Source organism: Panulirus ornatus, chromosome 56 (assembly GCF_036320965.1).
Source record: "Panulirus ornatus isolate Po-2019 chromosome 56, ASM3632096v1, whole genome shotgun sequence".
NCBI classification, from domain to species: domain Eukaryota; kingdom Metazoa; phylum Arthropoda; class Malacostraca; order Decapoda; family Palinuridae; genus Panulirus; species Panulirus ornatus.
Genome location: NC_092279.1, coordinates 25931430 through 25956951, shown reverse-complemented (window position 1 = coordinate 25956951; position 25522 = coordinate 25931430). Strand labels below are relative to the sequence as shown.

At 40.6% G+C, this 25522-nt stretch overlaps 1 long non-coding RNA gene across 1 annotated transcript; it reads right to left on the bottom strand.

Annotated features, from left to right (window-relative positions):
- Window positions 1-717: 717 nt before the first annotated feature.
- LOC139766027 (uncharacterized) lies at window positions 718-25522 on the bottom strand. Its single transcript, XR_011716770.1, has 2 exons — window positions 25305-25522; window positions 718-858 (listed from the first exon to the last, which is right to left on the bottom strand). It is a non-coding gene; the product is annotated as an uncharacterized lncRNA (long non-coding RNA).

The window sequence follows — 25522 nt, the reverse complement described above, 5'->3', positions numbered from 1 at the left end:
AAATTGGAGCATTCAGTTGCCCATTCCATCTCAGCTAACATGAAAAAAATTGGACTCTGCTATCATCTCATACAACCATGAAATAATATTGCTCTCCCACATCATTTGATTCAAGGATAAACACATGATGCAAGTTTTCTTAGCTTTGAAAACTATGTACGTGGCAAAATAAAATAATCAGTCCTACAAAGACAAAACAAGTATAAAATCACATGATTTCTGTAGTTTGAAGTTTTGGTAAGTTTTGGTGCACTAAAAAGTTTCCATGTCATCTCTAACAGCATCATCCATATTTCTTTCTCACAGCTTTTTTATTCTCAATAATTTCCATGTAAAGAACCTTTATATTACCCCACCTTGAGAGTAAACTGCAATACCCAGGTAAGGTAGTACAAGACATATCTAATGCAAATTCACACACTAAAAATCACCCCACACTCATCCATACTGCACTTCTGTTAAACACTCCACACAACACTTCTTAAAACTAACACATTAATTCTATCCTTCCTTCTGATATGTACACTTTCAATTACTCTCAATGAGAGGATGTCCCTATTCACTTAAAAACAATCATTAATGTCCACCATGATACATATTACCTAAAAAATGACATTATAATTAGATACAAAATTTCATAAATAAGTAGGGCAATGAATTTAATCACTTATGAACAAAGAGAATGAAAATAATTACAAGTGCTCAATCTGCTGTTCCTGCTTCTCCTCCTTAAATCGCTTGTTCAGCATGGCTGTGCGTGAGTCTCGGTGAACATACTTCCTCTTGCCCTTACACTCATATGTCCAATGACCATATTCCAGACATTTCTGGCATTGTACACTTTCTGCTGATGGTTTCCTACAAGAATAATAATGGTAATCATTATTTCATATTATTAATCAGAGAGTACAGTGTAACACATATTACTAATCAGATAGTACAGTGTAACAGTCAGAACACAGAATAAATAATGATAAATTTTACTATATATTCTTATTTTTCTTAAGAGACTGTCTGTTTAGAAAAAAGTATACCGTTTATGCAAGGCTAATGCCAAAAAATCACTAAATGTTTAATAACAGATTTCTTTTCATTAATCAAAAAAGTATTATTCAGTCCCATTCGTAATATGATCTGGGTAAAAACTATAACTCGGGGATGTGGACATCCTAGCCCTAACACAGCTTTTGGGATTGGGGCCAAAAACTCAAGTTCAGCATCACAAGTATGCATTTGATCCACTCTAACTAAATGGGGACAAAGTGAAAACTGTAGACAGAGAGACAGAAAAAATTGAAGAATGGTGTTACATGTCAACTTCAGTATTTATTTTATAAAGTGGGAGGGAAAAAGGGCTAATTTCAAAATATGCTAGAAGAATCAAAGCCATTACACAAAAATCTATCATCTACTCAACACAAGAAAGACAAACAATACACCGAAGAGAGACCAAAAGAAATATGAGATATGATACAGATATCATTTCTCCACATCAATCATAAAAAGTTACTTAAAGAACAAAGAACTAATAATATCTTGAAACAATATCAAGTCGGAAATTCTATGAAATAATGGAATATGCTAGGGTGGTGCATATAACGAACGAAATGAGATACATTAGAGATCACTGAAGCTGTTGTACTGCTACCAAAGCCAAAAAGTGTTTGCACGAGGTGAATGGAATACAGTACTAATAAGCTACTAATAATATCTTGAAACAATATCAAGTCGGTAATTCTATGAAATAATGGAATATGCTAGGGTGGTGCATATAACGAACAAAATGAGATACATTAGAGATCACTGAAGCTGTTGTACTGCTATCAAAGCCAAAAAGTGTTTGCACGAGGTGAATGGAATACAGTACTAATAAGCTACTAATAATATCTTGAAACAATATCAAGTCGGTAATTCTATGAAATAATGGAATATGCTAGGGTGGTGCATATAACGAACGAAATGAGATACATTAGAGATCACTGAAGCTGTTGTACTGCTATCAAAGCCAAAAAGTGTTTGCACGAGGTGAATGGAATACAGTACTAATAAGTCTAGTTGAAAGTTAAAGGCTAATTCATCCACACTAACTTTAAAGGGGAAGAATGAAAAAGAGAAATATGATATGGTGCCTGGAGCAAGTATAGACTGGAAATTTTCTGATGGTGGGGGAAAATGCATGACAATCTGAAATTAAGGCACTGTGCAAAAGGATTATATGGTTGTGATAGGTTCACATCTGCTTAAAATATAGGTGGGCACATTATTAACTGTAATAAACAAAGGGATGTTAATTTCCAAACTGTAGGAGATAAGGTCAATGTCACAGATGCATTTGAAAATAAAAATATACTCTTTCAACCCCAGACAGACAGAAAACCAGCTCACAACCTCCAATAACCCCACAAAATAAAACACCAACCATTCTAAGCATAACATAGGACATACATGACATTTACTCCACACTAATATCAACACAAATCCAACACACAAACTAAATGCCCTCATAATACTATCAGACACCAGATATGGACAAGAAAAAGAATCCTTCAACATTCTCTACAAACAATTTAACTAATCCACTTTAAATTATGCCTCACCTGTTGAGTCTTCCACCCATTCAAAAAGCAAATATAAAAAAGATAGAAACCATGCAAAATAGTGCCCTTGGAACAATCATCAGATGCCTTAAAACCACAAACACACAATATCTTCACAATGAAACAAAGGTTCTCCTAATACAGTCCCACCTCAACATGCTTGGATCTCTATTCTATATAAAAGCACTAAACCCCTCCAATCCAAAGCACTCTATAACCAACCATCAACCCCAAAGTAGTAATAAAAAGCCTCCTATAACCTCACACTTCAGTAACAAGAAAAGGGAGATCAAATTGGAGATGGAAGAATGGAGTGAAAAAGATTTTACGCAACATGCAGGAATGTGAAACATGTACACAAGAGAGAGTAAATAGGAACAGTGTCGTTTACAGAGGTGAACATGCTATCAGTGGACTGACCCAGGGAATGTGAACTGTCCATGGTAAAGCATGGAAAGGTCTGAGGGGCCTGGTTTTGGCTAGGAAACTGTGGTTTCGCAGAATTACACGACAGCCCGAGAATGGATGTATGCAGACGTGGCGTTTCTGTATCTGTTCCTGGCATTAACTCACTCATAAAGAAAATGGAGATCAAGTATAAAAATTGTGTGAAAGGAGAAAGTTGAGAGTAAATGTGAATAGGAGCAAGGTTATTAGGTTCAGCAGGGTTAAGGGACAAGTTAGTTGGGATGTAAGTTTGAATGGAAAAAAATTGGAGGAAGTGAAGTGTTTTAGATATGTGGGAGTGGACGTGGCAGTGAATAGAACCATGGAAGTGGAAATGAGTCACAGTTAGGGAAAGGGGCAAAGGATCTGGGAGCAATGAAGAATGTGTGGAAAAAGAGAATTTTATCTTGGAGAGCAAATATGGGTATGTTTGAAGGAATAGTAGCTCCAACAATGTTATATGGTTGCAAGGCATGGGGTATAGATAGGGTTGTACAGAGTTGGGTGGATGTGTTGGAAATAAAATGTTTGAGGACAATATGTGGTGTTGGGTGGTTTGATTGAATAAGTAATGAAAGGGTAAGTGAGATATGTGGAAATAAAAGGAGTGTGGTTGGGAGAGCAGAAGAGGGTGTGTTGAAATGGTTTGGACATATGGAGAGAATGACTGAGGAAAGATTGACAAAGAGGATATATGTGTCAGAGGTGGAAAGAACAGGGAGAAGTGGGAGACCAAACTGGAAGTGGAAGGAAGGAGTGAAAAAGATTTTGAGTGATCGTGGCCTAAACATACAGGAGGGTGAGAGGCATGCAAGGAATAGAGTGAATTGGAAAGATGTAGCATACCAGGGCATACGTTTGGCATAAACCATGGAAAGGTCTGTGGGGCCAGGATGTTGATAAGGAGCTGTGGTTTTGGTACATTAAAACATGACAGCTAGAGAATAAAAAGATGTTTTTGAAGAAGGTAAATAAAGTGCATGAGACAAGAAAACAAATGGAAATATTGGCGAAGGGGCTAATGGGGAGGAAATAACAAGTAGTGGTGAAGTGAGAAGATGGAGTGAGTATTATGAAAGTTTGTTGAATGTTTGATAAGAGAGTAGCAGATATAGAGTGTTTTGGTCGAGGTGGAGTGCGAACTGAAAGGGTCAGGGAAATTGGTTTGGTAAACAAAGAGGAGGCAGTGAAAGCTTTGTGGAAGATGAAAGTTGGCAAGGCAGCAGGTTTGGATGGTATTGCTGTAGAATTTATCAAAAAGGGGGTGACTGTGTTGTTGACTGGTTGGTAAGGATATTCATTGTATGTATGGGTCATGGTGAAGTGCCTGATGATTGGCGGAATGCTTGCATAGGGCCATTGTACAATGGCAAAGGGGATAAAGGTGAGTGTTCAAATTACATAGGTATAAGTTTGTTGAGTATTCCTGGGAAATTATATGGGAGGGTATTGATTGAGAGGGTAAAGACATGTACAGAGCACCAGATTGGGGAAGAGAAGTGTGGTTTCAGAAGTGGTAGAGGATGTGTGGATCAGGTGTTTGCTTTGAAGAATGTATATGAGAAATACTTAGAAAAACAGATGGATCTGTATGTAGCATTTATGGATCTGGAGAAGGCACATGATAGGGTTGATAGAGATGCTTTCTGAAAGGTATTAATATTATATGGTGTGGGAGATAAGTTGTTAGAAGCAGTGAAAAGTTTTTATCGAGGATGTAAGGCACGTGTAAGAGTAGGAAAAGAGGAAAGTGATAGGTTCCCAGTGAACGTCAGTTTGCAGCAGGGGTGCGTGATGTCTCCATGGTTGTTTAATTTGCTTATGGATGGGGTGGTTAGGGAGGTGAATGCAAGAGTTTTGGAGAGAGGGGCAAGTATGCAGTCTGTTGTGGATGAGAGGGCTTGGGAAGTGAGTCAGTTGTTGTTCACTGATGATGCAGTTTCTCAGGTGAGAAACTGCAGAAGTTGGTGACTGAGTTTGGTAAAATGTGTGAGACAAGAATGTTGAGAGTAAATGTGAATAAGAGCAAGGTTATTAGGTTCAGTAGGGTTGAGGGACAAGTTAATTGGGAGGTAAGTTTGAATGGAGAAAATCTGGAGGAAATGAAGTGTTTTAGATATAAGGGAGTGGATTTAGCAGCAGATGAAACCATGGAAATGTGAGTCACAGGGTGGGGGAGGGGATGAAGGTTCTGGGAGAGTTGAAGAATGTCTAGAAGGTGAGAACGTTATCTTGGAGAGCAAAAATGGATATGTTTGAAGGAATAGTGGTTCCAGCAATGTTATATGGTTGCGAGGCATGGGCTATAGATAGGGTTGTGCGGAGGAGGGTGGATGTGTTGGAAGTGAGATGTTTGAGGACAATATGTGGTGCGAGGTGGTTTGATCGAGTAAGTAATGAAAGGGTAAGAGAGATGTGTGGTAATATAAAGACTGTGGTTGAGAGAGCAGAAGAGGGTGTATTGAAATGGTTTGGTCACATGGAGAGAATGAGTGAGGAAAGATTGACGAAAAGGATATATGTGTCAGAGGTAGAGGGAACAAGGAGAAGTGGGAGACCAAATTGGAGGTGGAAGGATGGAGTGAAAAAGATTTTGAGCGATTGGGGCCTGAACACACAGAGGGTGAAAGGTATGCAAGGAATAGAGTGAACTGGAACGATGTGATATACCAGGGTCGATGTGCAGTCAATGGATTGAACCAAGGCATGTGAAGCATCTGGGGTAAACCATGGAAAGTTTTGTGGGGCCTGGATGTGGAAAGAGAGCTGTGGTTTCAGTGCATTACACATGACAGCAAGAGACTGAGAGTGAATGAATGTGGCCTTTGTCTTTTCCTAGTGCTACCTCGCACACATGTGTGGGGGGATTGCTATTTCATGTGTGGTGGGGTGGTGATGGGAATAGATGAGGGCAGCAAGTATGAATATGTGCATGTGTATATATGTATATGTCTATATATGTATATGTTGATATGTCATGTGTATATATGTATATGTCTATATATGTATATGTTGAAATGTATCAGTATGTATATGTGCGTGAGTGGGCGTTTATGTATATACATGAGTATGTGGTTGGGTTGGGCTGTTCTTTCATGTTTCCTTGTGCTACCTCGCAGAGATGGGAGACAGTGACTAAATATAATAATAATAATAATAATAATAATAATAATATCCCTGGGGATAGGGGATTAAGAATACTTCCCACGTATTACCTGCGTGTCGTAGAAGGCGACTAAAAGGGGAGGGAGCGGGGGGCTGGAAATCCTCCCCTCTCGTTTTTTTTTAATTTCCCAAAAGAAGGAACAGAGGGGGCCAGGTGAGGATATTCCGAAAAAGGCCCAGTCCTCTGTTCTTAACGCTACCTCGTTAATGCGGGAAATGGCGAATAGTTTGAAAAAAAAAAAAAAAAAAAAAAAAAAAATAATAATAATAATAAATATATACTTTTTTTACTTTGCTTTATAGCTGTCTCCCACGTTTGCGAGGTAGCGCAAGGAAACAGACGAAAGAAATGGCCCAACCCACTCCCATACACAATGTATATACATACACATCCACACATGCAAATATACATACCTATACATCCCAATGTACACATATATGTACACACACACACACATACATATATACCCATGCACACAATACACACTGTCTGCCTTTATTCATTCCCATCGCCACCTCGCCACACATGGAATACCATCCCCCTTCCCCCTCATGTGTGTGAGGTAGCACTAGGAAAAGACAACAAAGGCCCCATTCGTTCACACTCAGTCTCTAGCTGTCATGCAATAATGCCCGAAACCACAGCTCCCTTTCCACATCCAGGCCCCACACAACTTTCCATGGTTTACCCCAGACGCTTCACATGCCCTGATTCAATCCACTGACAGCACGTCAACCCCAGTATACCACATCGATCCAATTCACTCTATTCCTTGCCCTCCTTTCATCCTCCTGCATGTTCAGGCCCCGATCACACAAAATCTTTTTCACTCCATCTTTCTACCTCCAATTTGGTCTCCCACTTCTCCTCGTTCCCTCCACCTCCGACACATATATCCTCTTGGTCAATCTTTCCTCACTCATTCTCTCCATGTGCCCAAACCATTTCAAAACACCCTCTTCTGCTCTCTCAACCACGCTCTTTTTATTTCCACACATCTCTCTTACCCTTACATTATTTACTCGATCAAACCACCTCACACCACACATTTTCCTCAAACATCTCATTTCCAACACGTCCACCCTCCTCCGCACAACCCTATCTATAGCCTATGCCTCACAACCATATCACATTGTTGGAACCACTAGTCCTTCAAACATACCAATTTTTGCTCTTCAGGATAACGTTCTCGCCTTCCACGCATTCTTCAACGCTTCCAGAATCTTCATCCCCTCCACCACCCTACGACTCACTTCCACTTCCATAGTTCCATCCGCTGCTAAATCCACTCCCAGATATCTAAAACACTTCACTTCCTCCAGTTTTTCTCCATTCAAACTTACCTCCCAATTGACTTGACCCTCAACCCTACTGTACCTAATTACCTTGCTCTTATTCACATTTACTCTTAACTTTCTTCTTTCACACACTTTACCAAACTCAGTCACCAGCTTCTGCAGTTTTTCACCCAAATCAGCCACCAGCGTTGCATCATCAGTGAACAGCAACCGGCTCACTTCCCAAGCCCTCTCGTCTACAACAGACTGCATACTTGCCCCTCTTTCCAAAACTCTTACATTCACCTCCCTAACAACCCCATCCATAAACAAATCAAACTACATTCACTGAGAACCAATCACTTTCCTCTCTTCCTACACGTACACATGCCTTACATCCTCGAAAAAAATTTTCACTGCTTCTAACAACTTACCTCCCACACCATATATTCTTAATACCTTCCACAGACCATCTCTATCAATTCTATCATATGCCTTCTCCAGATCTATAAATGCTACATACAAATCCATTCGCTTTTCTAAGTATTTCTCACATACATTCTTCAAAGCAAACACCTGATCTACACATCCTCTACCACTTCTGAAACCACACTGTTCTTCCCCAATATGATGCTCTGTACATGCCTTCACCCTATCAATCAATACCCTCCCATATAATTTACCAGGAATTCTCAACAAACTTATACCTCTGTAATATGAGCACTCACTCTTATCCCCTTTGCCTTTGTAAAAATGGCACTATGTATGCATTCCGCCAGTCCTCAAGCAACCTCACCACGAGTCATACATACATTAAATAACCTTACCAACTAGTCAACAATACAGTCACCCCTTTTTTGATAAATTTCACTGCAATACCATCCAAACCCACTGCCTTGCTGGCTTTCATCTTCTGCAAAGCTTTTACTACCTCTTCTCTCTTTACCAAATCATTCTCCCTAACTCTCTCACTTTGCACACCACCTCGACCAAAACACCCTGTATCTGCCACTCTATCATCAAACACATTCAACAAACCTTCAAAATACTCACTCCATCTCCTTCTCACATCACCACTACTTCTTATCACCTCCCCATTAGCCCCCTTCACTGAAGTTCCCATTTGTTCCATTTCTTACGCACTTTATTTACCTCCTTCCAAAACATCTCTTTATTCTCCCTAAAATTTAATGATACTCTCTCACCCCAACTCTCATTTGCCCTCTTTTTCACCTCTTGCACCTTTCTCTTGAACTTATGCCTCTTTCATTTATACATCTCCCAGTCATTTGCATTATTTCCCTGCAAAAATCGTCCAAATGCCTCTCTCTTATAATAATCTTACTTCTTCATCCCACCACTCACTACCCTTTCTGATCTGCCCACTTCCCACGCTTCTCATGCCACAAGCATCTTTTGTGCAAGCCATCACTGCTTCCCTAAATACATCCCATTCCTCCCCCACTCCCCTTACCTCCTTTGTTCTCATCACCTTTTTCCATTCTGTACTCAGTCTCTCCTGGTACTTCCTCACACAAGTCTCCTTCCCAAGCTCACTTACTCTCACCACTCTCTTCACCCCAACATTCTCTCTTCTTTTCTGAAAACCTCTACAAATCTTCACCTTTGCCTCCACAAGATAATGATCAGACATCCCTCCAGTTGCACCTCTAAGCACATTAACATCCAGAAGTCTCTCTTTTGCACCCCTATCAATTAACACGTAATCCAATAAAGCTCTCTGGCCATCTCTCCTACTTACATAAGTATACTTATGTATATATCTCTCTTTAAACCAGGTATTCCCAATCACCAGTCCTTTTTCAGCACATAAATCTACAAGCTCTTAACCATTTCCATTTACAACACTGAACACCCCATGTGCACCAATTATTCCCTCAACTGCCACATTACTCACCTTTGCATTCAAATCACCCATCACTATAATCCAGTCTCATGCATCAAAACTAACACACTCACTCAGCAGCTCCCAAAACACTTGCCTCTCATGATCTTTCTTCTCATGCCCAGGTGCATATGCACCAATAATCACCCATCTCTCTCCATCCCCTTTCAGTTTTACCCATATCAATCTAGAGTTTACTTTCTTACACTCTATCTCATACTCCCACCACTCCTGTTTCAGGAGTAGTGCTACTCCTTCCCTTGCTCTTGTCCTCTCACTAACCCCTGACTTTACTCCCAAGACATTCCCTCCCAGCATCTGGGACTAGAAGATACTGAGGAGTGAACTTTTCATTTCTATTTGGAGGTTAGTTAATCAGTGGTCAGGGTGAGAGAAGTCTTGTCGTGTTGCACAGAACTGAGTGCAGAGTAAGTTGAGAAGAGACTGTGTTGGGAGGATTCTTTTTTTTTTTTCATTGGTAAGGTGTTGAGTTTTTAGAGTTGCTAGCAACCCAACATCTGTTCTGGGTGCACTACTTTGCCTGGTTTGCAGTTACCTTGAGAGAGAGAGAGAGAGAGAGAGAGAGAGAGAGAGAGAGAGAGAGAGAGAGAGAGAGAGAGAGGAGAGAGGAGAGAGGAGAGAGAGAGAGAGAGAGAGAGATGGGAAGTGAATGAAGTGTGTGCTGTGCAGAATGCTTAGGATGGCTGGTGTTTTGTATAGAGGTGACTTAGGGGTGTGAGCTGGATTCATGTCAGTCTAGGTTTAAAAGAGCAATTGAAGATTTCTGTGTTGATGCAGTCATTCTGTTCTGGGTGAGCAATTTTTCTATCTACCTCTCTGTTGCCCATTCTCCCTGGGAACTCCCACCAAGGGGTGGCCAAGGCAAAAGTTTCCATTTATCCCTGTCCTTGCATATACCATTCCATGCATTCATCCACAATTTCTCTCCCTCTAGTATTCTTCCACTCTATTTGCCCATATCACAGGTGGTCTTCCACTTACACTAACCCCTTTAATTGCACTCACACTCTCCTTGTAAGCTCCCAGTCTTCCATTCTTTCCATATGCCCAAACCACCACAAAATATGTTTTACCCACTTCACCACTCCACAATTCATTCCCTCTCATACCACAGCTCTCACACACCCCTTCATTTTTTTCTTCATTCCATCTAGTCACACCACATGCTCTTCTCAAATAGCTCATTTCCTCAGCCTGGATTCTTGATCTCTGTCAATTAAGTAACGTAAAGCTGCATGTTTGACATTGCTACCGTGGTGGTGTCAGGGTATTATGGTGTGATTGTGAGGTCATCTGCATTCAAAAGGACCTTCACGTTCAGGTCTGCCTCATGTAAGCTGAAGCAAGTACTGCTTCTGGGCAAACTCCACAGTAGGTGAAGCCATTGTGAATGATCCTGGTGTGGCAGCCAACAATGAAATTTGCTAACCATTTTCTGTCATTGTTGCGGAGGGTGGTACCAAGAACATCTTGTGTGAGGATGTTTTTCGAGATGGATGCAAATGCTTTGTTGATGTCTACAGCCACTAGTATTGTTTGGGAGAAGGGTTGTGGTTGGTTGAATACATCTGGGGTGTGATGTGTGACCTCAGTGTGTAGTGTGGTGTTTAAGTCAAACCATGGTAAGTAGGATCTTTTCTTTTATTCTGTTGTGGATCATTTTTACACATGGTTTGGATAATGAGGATATAAGAGATATATGGCAATAGAAGGAAGGGGAGTTGGGTGGCTTAGAGGGTTTTAAGATTGGTTAGCAAGTTTAAGATTGTTAGCAAGTTTCCAGATGTTAGGGTTTCTGTTGTGTAATCAGGAGAAATTTGAAGATATCAGCAACTGTTTGGATTGAAAATGTGCCATAGTGTTTTAAGTAAATGTGTGGTATGTTGTCAAGGCCAGTGGGGGGAGAGTTCTTTAAAGTTTTAATTGCACTGTTTATATCGGTGGGAGAGAAGGGTAGGTGGGCAGTTTTTTAAGTGGATTTTGTGTAGATTTTCATCACTCATGTTTTGGGGTGTGAATGATTTTTGGCTGCTTTTTGAGTAGTCTCATGAGTATTTCTGAGTGTTCTTAGAGAGGAGATTTCATTAGAGTAAGTCTGGAGCGTTTCAAGGGTTCAGGCTCACTTTTGCGAAGAGTGGATTTCAAAAGAAAGATTTGGGGTCAGCACTTTATTCATTAAAAAACCAACATTCTTTGGATCTTAAACAGTCATTTATATCATCATTCACCACTTATACTAACCTATTAGGTCACTAATATATTATTCCATACAATGTACAACAATCATTTACCTAATCAACTGAAGACTGTGCAATAAATAACATAACAGCAATCAGTAATAGTGATATCAAACAACCCAATTGTTGTAAAGGTAAGACACATTAACCAAGTTGCTTAAACACAAATCTAAGAGAACAGAAAATTAGCAGTCCACATTAGCAGTCCCGCTAATGCGGGAAATGGCGAATAGTTTGAAAGAAAGAAATATATATATATATATATATATATATATATATATATATATATATATATATATATATATATATATATATATATATATATATTCATGCATTCATTAGTGACCTTGTTATATATATATATATATATATATATATATATATATATATATATATATATATATATATATATATATATATATATATATATATATATATCTATATATATATATATATGTCTGATCATTATCTTGTGGAGGCTAAGGTGAAGATTTGTATGGGTTTTCAGAAAAGAAGAGTGAATGTTGGGGTGAAGAGGGCGGTGAAAGTAAGTGAGCTTGAGAAGGAGACCTGTGTGAGGAAGTACCAGGAGAGACTGAGTACAGAATGGAAAAAGGTGAGAACAATGGAAGCAAGGGGAGTGGGGGAGGAATGGGATGTATTTAGGGAATCAGTGATGGATTGCGCAAAAGATGCTTGTGGCATGAGAAGAGTGGGAGGTGGGTTGATTAGAAAGGGTAGTGAGTGGTGGGATGAAGAAGTAAGAGTATTAGTGAAAGAGAAGAGAGAGGCATTTGGACGATTTTTGCAGGGAAAAAATGCAATTGAGTGGGAGATGTATAAAAGAAAGAGACAGGAGGTCAAGAGAAAGGTGCAAGAGGTGAAAAAAAGGGCAAATGAGAGTTGGGGTGAGAGAGTATCATTAAATTTTAGGGAGAATAAAAAGATGTTCTGGAAGGAGGTAAATAAAGTGCGTAAGACAAGGGAGCAAATGGGAACTTCAGTGAAGGGCGCAAATGGGGAGGTGATAACAAGTAGTGGTGATGTGAGAAGGAGATGGAGTGAGTATTTTGAAGGTTTGTTGAATGTGTTTGATGATAGAGTGGCAGATATAGGGTGTTTTGGTCGAGGTGGTGTGCAAAGTGAGAGGGTTAGGGAAAATGATTTGGTAAACAGAGAAGAGGTAGTGAAAGCTTTGCGGAAGATGAAAGCCGGCAAGGCAGCAGGTTTGGATGGTATTGCAGTGGAATTTATTAAAAAAGGGGGTGACTGTATTGTTGACTGGTTGGTAAGGTTATTTAATGTATGTATGACTCATGGTGAGGTGCCTGAGGATTGGCGGAATGCGTGCATAGTGCCATTGTACAAAGGCAAAGGGGATAAGAGTGAGTGCTCAAATTACAGAGGTATAAGTTTGTTGAGTATTCCTGGTAAATTATATGGGAGGGTATTGATTGAGAGGGTGAAGGCATGTACAGAGCATCAGATTGGGGAAGAGCAGTGTGGTTTCAGAAGTGGTAGAGGATGTGTGGATCAGGTGTTTGCTTTGAAGAATGTATGTGAGAAATACTTAGAAAAGCAAATGGATTTGTATGTAGCATTTATGGATCTGGAGAAGGCATATGATAGAGTTGATAGAGATGCTCTGTGGAAGGTATTAAGAATATATGGTGTGGGAGGAAAGTTGTTAGAAGCAGTGAAAAGTTTTTATCGAGGATGTAAGGCATGTGTACGTGTAGGAAGAGAGGAAAGTGATTGGTTCTCAGTGAATGTAGGTTTGCGGCAGGGGTGTGTGATGTCTCCATGGTTGTTTAATTTGTTTATGGATGGGGTTGTTAGGGAGGTAAATGCAAGAGTTTTGGAAAGAGGGGCAAGGATGAAGTCTGTTGGGGATGAGAGAGCTTGGGAAGTGAGTCAGTTGTTGTTCGCTGATGATCCAGCGCTGGTGGCTGATTCATGTGAGAAACTGCAGAAGCTGGTGACTGAGTTTGGTAAAGTGTGCGGAAGAAGAAAGTTAAGAGTAAATGTGAATAAGAGCAAGGTTATTAGGTACAGTAGGGTTGAGGGTCAAGTCAATTGGGAGGTGAGTTTGAATGGAGAAAAACTGGAGGAAGTGAAGTGTTTTAGATATCTGGGAGTGGATCTGGCAGCGGATGGAACCATGGAAGCGGAAGTGGATCATAGGGTGGGGGAGGGGGCGAAAATTCTGGGGGCCTTGAAGAATGTGTGGAAGTCGAGAACATTATCTCGGAAAGCAAAAATGGGTATGTTTGAAGGAATAGTGGTTCCAACAATGATGTATGGTTGCGAGGCGTGGGCTATGGATAGAGTTGTGCGCAGGAGGATGGATGCGCTGGAAATGAGATGTTTGAGGACAATGTGTGGTGTGAGGTGGTTTGATCGAGTGAGTAACGTAAGGGTAAGAGAGATGTGTGGAAATAAAAAGAGCGTGGTTGAGAGAGCAGAAGAGGGTGTTTTGAAGTGGTTTGGGCACATGGAGAGGATGAGTGAGGAAAGATTGACCAAGAGGATATATGTGTCGGAGGTGGAGGGAGCAAGGAGAAGAGGGAGACCAAATTGGAGGTGGAAAGATGGAGTGAAAAAGATTTTGTGTGATCAGGGCCTGAACATGCAGGAGGGTGAAAGGAGGGCAAGGAATAGAGTGAATTGGAGCGATGTGGTATACCGGGGTTGACGTGCTGTCAGTGGATTGAATCAAGGCATGTGAAGCGTCTGGGGTAAACCATGGAAAGCTGTGTAGGTATGTATATTTGCGTGTGTGGACGTATGTATATACATGTGTATGGGGGGGGTTGGGCCATTTCTTTCGTCTGTTTCCTTGCGCTACCACGCAAACGCGGGAGACAGCGACAAAGTATATAAAAAAAAAAAAAAATATATATATATATATAATAAGGTCACTAATGAATGCATGAATTTATACAGTACCTCACTTGCATGTGGACTGCTAATTTTCTGTTCTCTTAGATTTGTGTTTAAGCAACTTGGTTAATGTGTCTTACCTTTACAACAATTGGGTTGTTTGATATCACTATTACTGATTGCTGTTATGTTATTTATTGCACAGTATTCAGTTGAATAGGTAAATGATTGTTGTACATTGTATGGATTAATATATTAGTGACCTAATAGGTTAGTATAAGTGGTGAATGATGATATAAATGACTGTTTAAGATCCAAAGAATGTTGGTTTTTTAATGAATAAAGTGCTGACCCCAAATCTTTCTTTGGAAATCCTCCCCTCTCGTTTTTTAATTTTCCTAAAGAAGGAACAGAGAAAGGGGGCCAGGTGAGGATATTCCATCAAAGACCCAGTCCTCTGTTCTTAATGCTACCTCGCTAAAGCGGGAAATGGCAAATAGTATGAAAGAAAGTGGTAGAGGATGTGTGGATCAGGTGTTTGCTTTGAAGAATGTATGTGAGAAATACTTAGAAAAGCAAATGGATTTGTATGTAGCATTTATGGATCTGGAGAAGGCATATGATAGAGTTGATAGAGATGCTCTGTGGAAGATATTAAGAATATATGGTGTGGGAGGCAAGTTGTTAGAAGCAGTGAAAAGTTTTTATCGAGGATGTAAGGCATGTGTACGTGTAGGAAGAGAGGAAAGTGATTGGTTCTCAGTGAATGTAGGTTTGCGGCAGGGGTGTGTGATGTCTCCATGGTTGTTTAATTTGTTTATGGATGGGGTTGTTAGGGAGGTGAATGCAAGAGTTTTGGAAAGAGGGGCAAGTATGAAGTCTGTTGGGGATGAGAGAGCTTGGGAAGTGAGTCAGTTGTTGTTCGCTGATGATACAGCGCTGGTGGCTGATTCATGTGAGAAACTGCAGAAGCTGGTGACTGAGTTTGGTAAAGTGTGTGAAAGAAGAAAGTTAAGAGTAAATGTGAATAAGAGCAAGGTTATTAGGTACAGTAGGGTTGAGGGTCAAGTCAATTGGGAGGTGAGTTTGAATGGAGAAAAACTGGAGGAAGTAAAGTGTTTTAGATATCTGGGAGTGGATCTGGCAGCGGATGGAACCATGGAAGCGGAAGTGGATCATAGGGTGGAGGAGGGGGCGAAAATTCTGGGAGCCTTGAAGAATGTGTGGAAGTCGAGAATATTTTCTCGGGAAGCAAAAATGAGTATGTTTGAAGGAATAGTGGTTCCAACAATGTTGTATGGTTGCGAGGCGTGGGCTATGGATAGAGTTGTGCGCAGGAGGATGGATGTGCTGGAAATGAGATGTTTGAGGGCAATGTGTGGTGTGAGGTGGTTTGATCGAGTAAGTAAAGTAAGGGTAAGAGAGATGTGTAGAAATAAAAAGAGCATGGTTGAGAGAGCAGAAGAGGGTGTTTTGAAATGGTTTGGGCACATGGAGAGAATGAGTGAGGAAAGATTGACCAAGAGGATATATGTGTCAGAGGTGGAGGGAACGAGGAGAAGTGGGAGACCAAATTGGAGGTGGAAAGATGGAGTGAAAAAGATTTTGTGTGATCAGGGCCTGAACATGCAGGAGGGTGAAAGGAGGCCAAGGAATAGAGTGAATTGGATCGATGTGGTATACCGGGGTTGACGTGCTGTCAGTGGATTGAATCAGGGCATGTGAAGTGTCTGGGGTAAACCATGGAAAGCTGTGTAGGTATGTGTATTTGCGTGTGTGGACGTATGTATATACATGTGTATGGGGGTGGGTTGGGCCATTTCTTTCATCTGTTTCCTTGCGCTACCTCGCAAACGTGGGAGACAGCGACAAAGCAAAAAAAAAAATATATATATATATATATATATATTATCCCTGGGGATAGGGGAGAAAGAATACTTCCCACGTATTCCCTGCGTGTCGTAGAAGGCGACTAAAAGGGGAGGGAGCGGGTGGCTGGAAATCCTCCCCTTTCTTGTTTTTTTTTAGTTTTCCAAAAGAAGGAACAGAGAAGGGGGTCAGGTGAGGATATTCCCTCTAAGGCCCAGTTCTCTGTTCTTAATGCTACCTCGCTAACGCGGGAAATGGCAAATAGTATGAAAAAAAAAAAAAAATATATATATGTATATATATATATATATATATATATATATATATATATATATATATATATATATATTCTATTTATATTATTCATTTTGCTTTGTCGCTGTCTCCCGCATTAGCGAGGTAGCGCAAGGAAACAGACGAAAGAATGGCCTAACCCACCAACATACACATGTATATACATACAGGTCCACACACGCAAATATACATACCTATACATCTCTATGTACACATATATATACACACACAGACATATACATATATATACATGTACATAAATCACACTGTCTGCCCTTATTTATTCCCATCGCCACCTCGCCACACATGGAATAACAACCCCCTCCCCCCTCATGTGTGCGAGGCAGCGCTAGGAAATGACAACAAAGGCCCCATTCGTTCACACTCAGTCTCTAGCTGTCACGTAATAATATACCGAAACCACAGCTCCCTTTCCACATCCAGGCCCTACAAAACTTTCCATGGTTTACCCCAGGCACTTCACATGCCCTGGTTCAATCCATTGACAGCACGTTGACCCCGGTATACCACATCGTTCCAATTCACTCTATTCCTTGCACGCCTTTCACCCTCCTGCATGTTCATATATATATATATATATATATATTGGAAAGGATCACAATTTTGCGTGTGATCAAGATATTCCTAATAGTCATTTTCCCTGTAGACTCCAGAAGACCGATTTCGCGATACCAGTTTGCATCAGCCTTCACTCCTGCCTGCAGTAGCATGCTTTCCGACATGTTTCATGAGCTCCTCTTCGCCAACGGAACTACCTTGGCCCACCAGTCATGCTACTACGTTTGTGAATCAAGAACCATTGCAACACAAACCTCGCCAGGTGGTAGAGTGTCCCGCAGTGTATCGAGACAGACTTCCCCAGAACTTTTTTAAAGGGGAAGTAAGTGTTTATAGTTGTGTTACTGGAGTGGTAGTTTTCATACATGGTGCTTTGACAAGAAAATAGTGAAATTGGAAAAAATGCAGCTTAGACATTGAAGCTTATTGATTACAGTGGTCAAATTGATGAGATCTACTATTGACGTTTGTGTAAATAAATTATACATTTCCTTTTTCCATAGCCAGAGGTTGAACCATTATGTGACATCCATTTTTTTCATTTCATTTCAAGCTAGAAGTTTCAGTTTTCTAAATTGCTTCTTACATTTTTCATATGTATATATATGTATGTGTGTGTGTGTGTGTATATGTGCGTGTGTATGTGTGTGTGTGTGTATATATATATATATATATATATATATATATATATATATATATATATATATATTATCCCTGGGGATAGGGGTGAAAGAATACTTCCCACGCATTCCTAGCGTGTCGTAGAAAGCGACTAGAGGGGACGGGAGCGGGGGGCCAGAAATCCTCCCCTCCTTGTATTTTTTTTTTTTTTTTAACTTTCTAAAATGGGAAACAGAAGAAGGAGTCACGTGGGGAGTGCTCATCCTCCTCGAAGGCTCAGATTGGGGTGCCTAAATGTGTGTGGATGTAACCAAGATGTGAAAAAAGGAGAGATAGGTAGTATGTTTGAGGAAAGGAACTTGGATGCTTTGGCTCTGAGTGAAACGAAGCTCAAGGGTAAAGGGGAAGAGTGGTTTGGGAATGTCTTGGGAGTAAAGTCAGGGGTTAGTGAGAAGACAAGAGCAAGGGAAGGAGTAGCAATACTCCTGAAACAGGAGTTGTGGGAGTATGTGATAGCATGTAAGAAAGTAAATTCTCGATTAATATGGGTAAAACTGAAAGTTGATGGAGAGAGATGGGTGATTATTGGTGCATATGCACCTGGGCATGAGAAGAAAGATCATGAGAGGCAAGTGTTTTGGGAGCAGCTGAATGAGTGTGTTAGTGGTTTTGATGCACGAGACCGGGTTATAGTGATGGGTGATTTGAATGCAAAGGTGAGTAATGTGGCAGTTGAGAGAATATTTGGTATACATGGGGTGTTCAGTGTTGTAAATGGAAATGGTGAAGAGGTTGTAGATTTATGTGCTGAAAAAGGACTGATGATTGGGAATACCTGGTTTAAAAAGCGAGATATACATAAGTATACTTATGTAAGTAGGAGAGATGGCCAGAGAGCGTTATTGGATTACGTGTTAATTGACAGGCGCGCGAAAGAGAGACTTTTGGATGTTAATGTGCTGAGAGGTGCAACTGGAGGGATGTCTGATCATTATCTTGTGGAGGCTAAGGTGAAGATTTGTATTGGTTTTCAGAAAAGAAGAGTGAATGTTGGGGTGAAGAGGGTGGTGAGAGTAAGTGAGCTTGGGAAGGAGACTTGTGTGAGGAAGTACCAGGAGAGACTGAGTACAGAATGGAAAAAGGTGAGAACAATGGAAGTAAGGGGAGTGGGGGAGGAATGGGATGTATTTAGGGAATCAGTGATAGATTGCGCAAAAGATGCTTGTGGCATGAGAAGAGTGGGAGGTGGGTTGATTAGAAAGGGTAGTGAGTGGTGGGATGAAGAAGTAAGATTATTAGTGAAAGAGAAGAGAGAGGCATTTGGGTGATTTTTGCAGGGAAAAAATGCAATTGAGTGGGAGATGTCAAAAGAAAGAGACAGGAGGTCAAGAGAAAGGTGCAAGAGGTGAAAAAAAGGGCAAATGAGAGTTGGGGTGAGAGAGTATCATTAAATTTTAGGGAGAATAAAAAGATGTTCTGGAAGGAGGTAAATAAAGTGCGTAAGACAAGGGAGCAAATGGGAACTTCAGTGAAGAGCGCAAATGGGGAGGTGATAACAAGTAGTGGTGATGTGAGAAGGAGATGGAGTGAGTATTTTGAAGGTTTGTTGAATGTGTTTGATGATAAGAGTGGCAGATATAGGGTGTTTTGGTCGAGGTGGTGTGCATAGTGAGAGGGTTAGGGAAGATGATTTGGTAAACAGAGAAGAGGTAGTAAAAGCTTTGCGGAAGATGAAAGCCGGCAAGGCAGCAGGTTTGGATGGTATTGCAGTGGAATTTATTAAAAAAGGGGGTGACTGTATTGTTGACTGGTTGGTAAGGTTATTTAATGTATGTATGACTGACTCATGGTGAGGTGCCTGAGGATTGGCGGAATGTGTGCATAGTGCCATTGTACAAAGGCAAAGGGGATAAGAGTGAGCGCTCAAATTACAGAGGTATAAGTTTGTTGAGTATTCCTGGTAAATCATATGGGAGGATATTGATTGAGAGGGTGAAGGCATGTACGGAGCATCAGATTGGGGAAGAGCAGCGTGGTTTCAGAAGTGGTAGAGGATGTGTGGATCAGGTGTTTGCTTTGAAGAATGTATGTGAGAAATACTTAGAAAAGCAAATGGATTTGTATGTAGCATTTATGGATCTGGAGAAGGCATATGATAGAGTTGATAGAGATGCTCTGTGGAAGGTATTAAGAATATATGGTGTGGGAGGCAAGTTGTTAGAAGCAGTGAAAAGTTTTTATCAAGGATGTAAGGCATGTGTACGTGTAGGAAGAGAGGAAAGTGATTGGTTCTCAGTGAATGTAGGTTTGCGGCAGGGGTGTGTGATGTCTCCATGGTTGTTTAATTTGTTTATGGATGGGGTTGTTAGGGAGGTGAATGCAAGAGTTTTGGAAAGAGGGGCAAGTATGAAGTCTGTTGGGGATGAGAGAGCTTGGGAAGTGAGTCAGTTGTTGTTCGCTGATGATACAGTGCTGGTGGCTGATTCATGTGAGAAACTGCAGAAGCTGGTGACTGAGTTTGGTAAAGTGTGTGAAAGAAGAAACTTAAGAGTAAATGTGAATGAGAGCAAGGTTATTAGGTACAGTAGGGTTGAGGGTCAAGTCAACTGGGAGGTGAGTTTGAATGGAGAAAAACTGGAGGAAGTGAAGTGTTTTAGATATCTGGGAGTGGATCTGGCAGCGGATGGAACCATGGAAGCGGAAGTGGATCATAGGGTGGGGGAGGGGGCGAAAATTCTGGGAGCCTTGAAGAATGTGTGGAAGTCGAGAACATTATCTCGGAAAGCAAAAATGGGTATGTTTGAAGGAATAGTGGTTCTAACAATGTTGTATGGTTGCGAGACGTGGGCTATGGATAGAGTTGTGCGCAGGAGGATGGATATGCTGGAAATGAGATGTTTGAGGACAATATGTGGTGTGAGGTGGTTTGATCGAGTAAGTAACGTAAGGGTAAGAGAGATGTGTGGAAATAAAAAGAGCGTGGTTGAGAGAGCAGAAGAGGGTGTTTTGAAATGGTTCGGGCACATGGAGAGAATGAGTGAGGAAAGATTGACCAAGAGAATATATGTGTCGGAGGTGGAGGGAACGAGGAGAAGAGGGAGACCAAATTGGAGGTGGAAAGATGGAGTGAAAAAGATTTTGTGTGATCGGGGCCTGAACATGCAGGAGGGTGAAAGGAGGGCAAGGAATAGAGTGAATTGGAGCGATGTGGTATACCGGGGTTGACGTGCTGTCAGTGGATTGAATCAAGGCATGTGAGGCGTCTGGGGTAAACCATGGAAAGCTGTGAAGGTATGTATATTTGCGTGTGTGGACGTATGTATATACATGTGTATGGGGGTGGGTTGGGCCATTTCTTTCATCTGTTTCCTTGCGCTACCTCGCAAATGCGGGAGACAGCGACAAAGCAAAAAAAAAAAAAAAAAATATATATATATATATATATATATATATATATATATATATATATATATATATATATATATATATATATATATATATTTTTTTTCAATTTTCCAAAAGGAGGAACAGAGAATTGGGCCAGGTGAGGGTATTCCCTCAAAGGCCCAGTCCTCTGTTCTTAACGCTACCTTGCTAATGCGGGAAATGGCGAATAGTTTGAAAGAAAGAAAAAGATATATATATATATATATATATATATATATATATATATATATATATATATATATATATATATATATATATTTGCTTTCTCGTTGTCTCCCGCGTTTGCGAGGTAGCGCAAGGAAACAGACGAAAGAAATGGCCCAACCCACCCCCATACACATGTATATACATACGTCCACACATGCAAATATACATACCTACACAGCTTTCCATGGTTTACCCCAGACGCTTCACATGCCCTGATTCAATCCACTGACAGCACGTCAACCCCGGTATACCACATCGATCCAATTCACTCTATTCCTTGCCCTCCTTTCACCCTCCTGCATGTTCAGGCCCCGATCACACAAAATCTTTTTCACTCCATCTTTCCACCTCCAATTTGGTCTCCCACTTCTCCTCGTTCCCTCCACCTCCGACACATATATCCTCTTGGTCAATCTTTCCTCACTCATTCTCTCCATGTGCCCAAACCATTTCAAGACACCCTCTTCTGCTCTCTCAACCACACTCTTTTTATTTCCACACATCTCTCTTACCCTTACGTTACTTACTCGATCAAACCACCTCACACCACACATTGTCCTCAAACATCTCATTTCCAGCACATCCATCCTCCTGCGCACAACTCTATCCATAGCCCACGCCTCGCAACCATACAACATTGTCGGAACCACTATTCCTTCAAACATACCCATTTTTGCTTTCCGAGATAATATTCTCGACTTCCACACATTCTTCAAGGCTCCCAGGATTTTCGCCCCCTCCCCCACCCTATGATCCACTTCCGCTTCCATGGTTCCATCCGCTGCCAGATCCACTCACAGATATCTAAAACACTTTACTTCCTCCAGTTTTTCTTCATTCAAACTTACCTCCCAATTGACTTGACCCTCAACCCTACTGTACCTAATTACCTTGCTCTTGTTCACATTTACTCTTAACTTTCTTCTTTCACACCCTTTACCAAACTCAGTCACAAGCTTCTGCAGTTTCTCACATGAATCAGCCACCAGTGCTGTATCATCAGCGAACAACAACTGACTCACTTCCCAAGCTCTCTCATCCCCAACAGACTTCATACTTGCCCCTCTTTCCAAAACTCTTGCATTCACCTCCCTAACAATCCCATCCATAAACAAATTAAACAACCATGGAGACATCACACACCCCTGCCGCAAACCTACATTCACTGAGAACCAATCACTTTCCTCTCTTCCTACATGTACACATGCCTTACATCCTCGATAAAAACTTTTCACTGCTTCTAACAACTTGCCTCCCACACCATATATTCTTAATACCTTCCACAGAGCATCTCTATCAACTCTATCATATGCCTTCTCCAGATCCATAAATGCTACATACAAATCTATTTGCTTTTCTAAGTATTTCTCACATACATTCTTCAAAGCAAACACCTGATCCACACATCCTCTACCACTTCTGAAACCACACTGCTCTTCCCCAATCTGATGCTCTGTACATGCCTTCACCCTCTCAATCAATACCCTCCCATATAATTTACCAGGAATACTCAACAAACTTATACCTCTGTAATTTGAGCACTCACTCTTATCCCCTTTGCCTTTGTACAATGGCACTATGCATGCATTCTGCCAATCCTCAGGCACCTCACCATGAGTCATACATACATTAAATAACCTTACCAACCAGTCAATAATACAGTCACCCCCTTTTTTAATAAATTCCACTGCAATACCATCCAAACCTGCTGCCTTGCTTTTTAGGGTCTCAGTCATTAGTGTCTTTTTCCCCTACTTATAATAAAATCTTGAAAAAGGCCACATTTGTAAATGAGGAAAATGTTGGAATTAATATAAAGAAAAACAGTTTGCTCTGGCCATGTGGATGGAATGAATGGGGAGGGATTGACAGGAAGGATAAGTGAGTTGGAGGCAAAAGGAACGGGGAGAACTGGGGGACCAAACTGGAAAAGGATGGATGAAGTGGAAAGGACTTTGTAAGATCAAGGCCTAAATATGCAGGAGGGTGAAGGGTGTGCATGGGATAGAGTGAACTGGAACAATGTGGTATAGTGGGGCCAACATGCTATCAATGGACTGAACCAGGGTATGTGGTGCAATTGGGGTAAACCACAGAAAGTTCTGTGAGCCCTGGGTGTGGACAGGGAGCTGTAGTTTTGGTGAATTACACATGACAGCTAGAGAATGGATAAGCGAATGTGTCCTTACTTCGTCTGTTCCTGCCACTAAATCGCTAACACAGAAAAAGGCAATCAAATATGAAAAAGGTACTATAAAATAACTTTAATAAATCAAGTTACAGCATGCAAAAATTGGTATACCATCATTTAAAAATATACCTATGATTACAGTGCAATACTCCTGACACTAAAACGTTTATAAAAAAAAGAAAATGCATAGCTTGTGAGGTAGGCAGCCAATAAATAATAAAAGCAATGTAACATTATGTTTAGTCAACTTGCAAATTCAAAGTGACACAAAAACTACACTTATTCTACCTTTAACGAACATACATTAGAATAATTTCACACAGGTACATCTTATGAACTGTAACATAACTGAATGTTAAAAACTAAGAACCCAAAATGTATGCTCTTAACTGATTAAATATTCAACTAAATGCTATAAATAATAAAACAACTCAAACCAACTTATGTTTTGAAACTTTTAATTCAGGATGTACCTATTCAACAAATGTCACTGCAGGAACTTCATAAACTATCACATGATCTTTGCAATTTTCAAAGCAACAAGGGTGCAGTTAGTAATGAATCAGGTAAGTATACTGAGCAGCTTTATAAGTGTAATTTGTTACCATACATTTCAACCCTGAATTTTTCTCCATCTCAAAAGTCTTGTTCTAATTTGTTATTTGTACATGTGACAACCTTAGCATTCATCATAATAACAACTGAGCAACCTAAACAGAAACCTCTAATTTGTAACTATAATTCCTAATTCTTATTTCTTCTAAGTCAATGAAGAGACGAAAACGTCATCCAACAAATAGGAAATAACATTATTCAACTATAGAGAATCATGAACTCACTTCTGCCAATTTTTCTGCATTATTATGAGCAAGGAACTAATTGTCGGCAATAAAGAATATTACCCATATCTTAAGAGTTAAACATCATGTGAGTAACTGTAAATCATTTACCAACACAGTAAAAAGTAGTCTTACACCAGACCCACATAAAATATATTTTGACTATATTTTATGCATTTCCAAGCACTGTCAGCATAGGACGAACCCGTAATAATAATCACAGGCTATCTAATGACTATAGGATAATAAGAACACAAACAATCACTACACAACTTATGAATCTATCCTCAAAAGTGACCATAAAAAAAAAAGTTTAAGTTTGCGCAATAGCGATTCAAGGACGAGCCTCAGACGCTCTTTAACTACTTTGACCACTTTCTTACCTTGCCTGACCTGAGCTGGGCCTCTCAACCCGCACGACATTAACACTCATACTACATACCACCAAACTCTGACACAACAATACACTTACGGTTTAGAACTCAACAATCCACCAGCTCCAACTGGCATTTTGATATTATTTCAACATTCAATCCCAAGACCTCGTACTTCCACTTCGTTTTCTCGCGCGGCTTTCTTGAGTATGTTTACCTCAAAGTATTGCCCGTGTCCTCCTCCTTCATTTCTTACTGGGTACTGGGGTTAATTTACAGTCTGTGTAGACTTCATAAAGTAGCAGAGAAGGATTGTGGGAGCCCCGAGGACTGTTATGGTGTGTGATACCTGCGTGGTGTTGTTTACCCTATGGCGCCCAAGTCAGCTGGCGCGGCGGTTCTATTTCTGCGTCACTGGGAAGCAAGATGGCCGCTGGCAACCTTCATCTCTCAGCATCCTGTTCAACCAGTGTGGTGGGCGTAATGACGTGAACAACGTCACTCGATTCAAGATTCATGAATACGAAATGATATTTTGGTCGAGTTTGATTGTTACACTCTGGTACC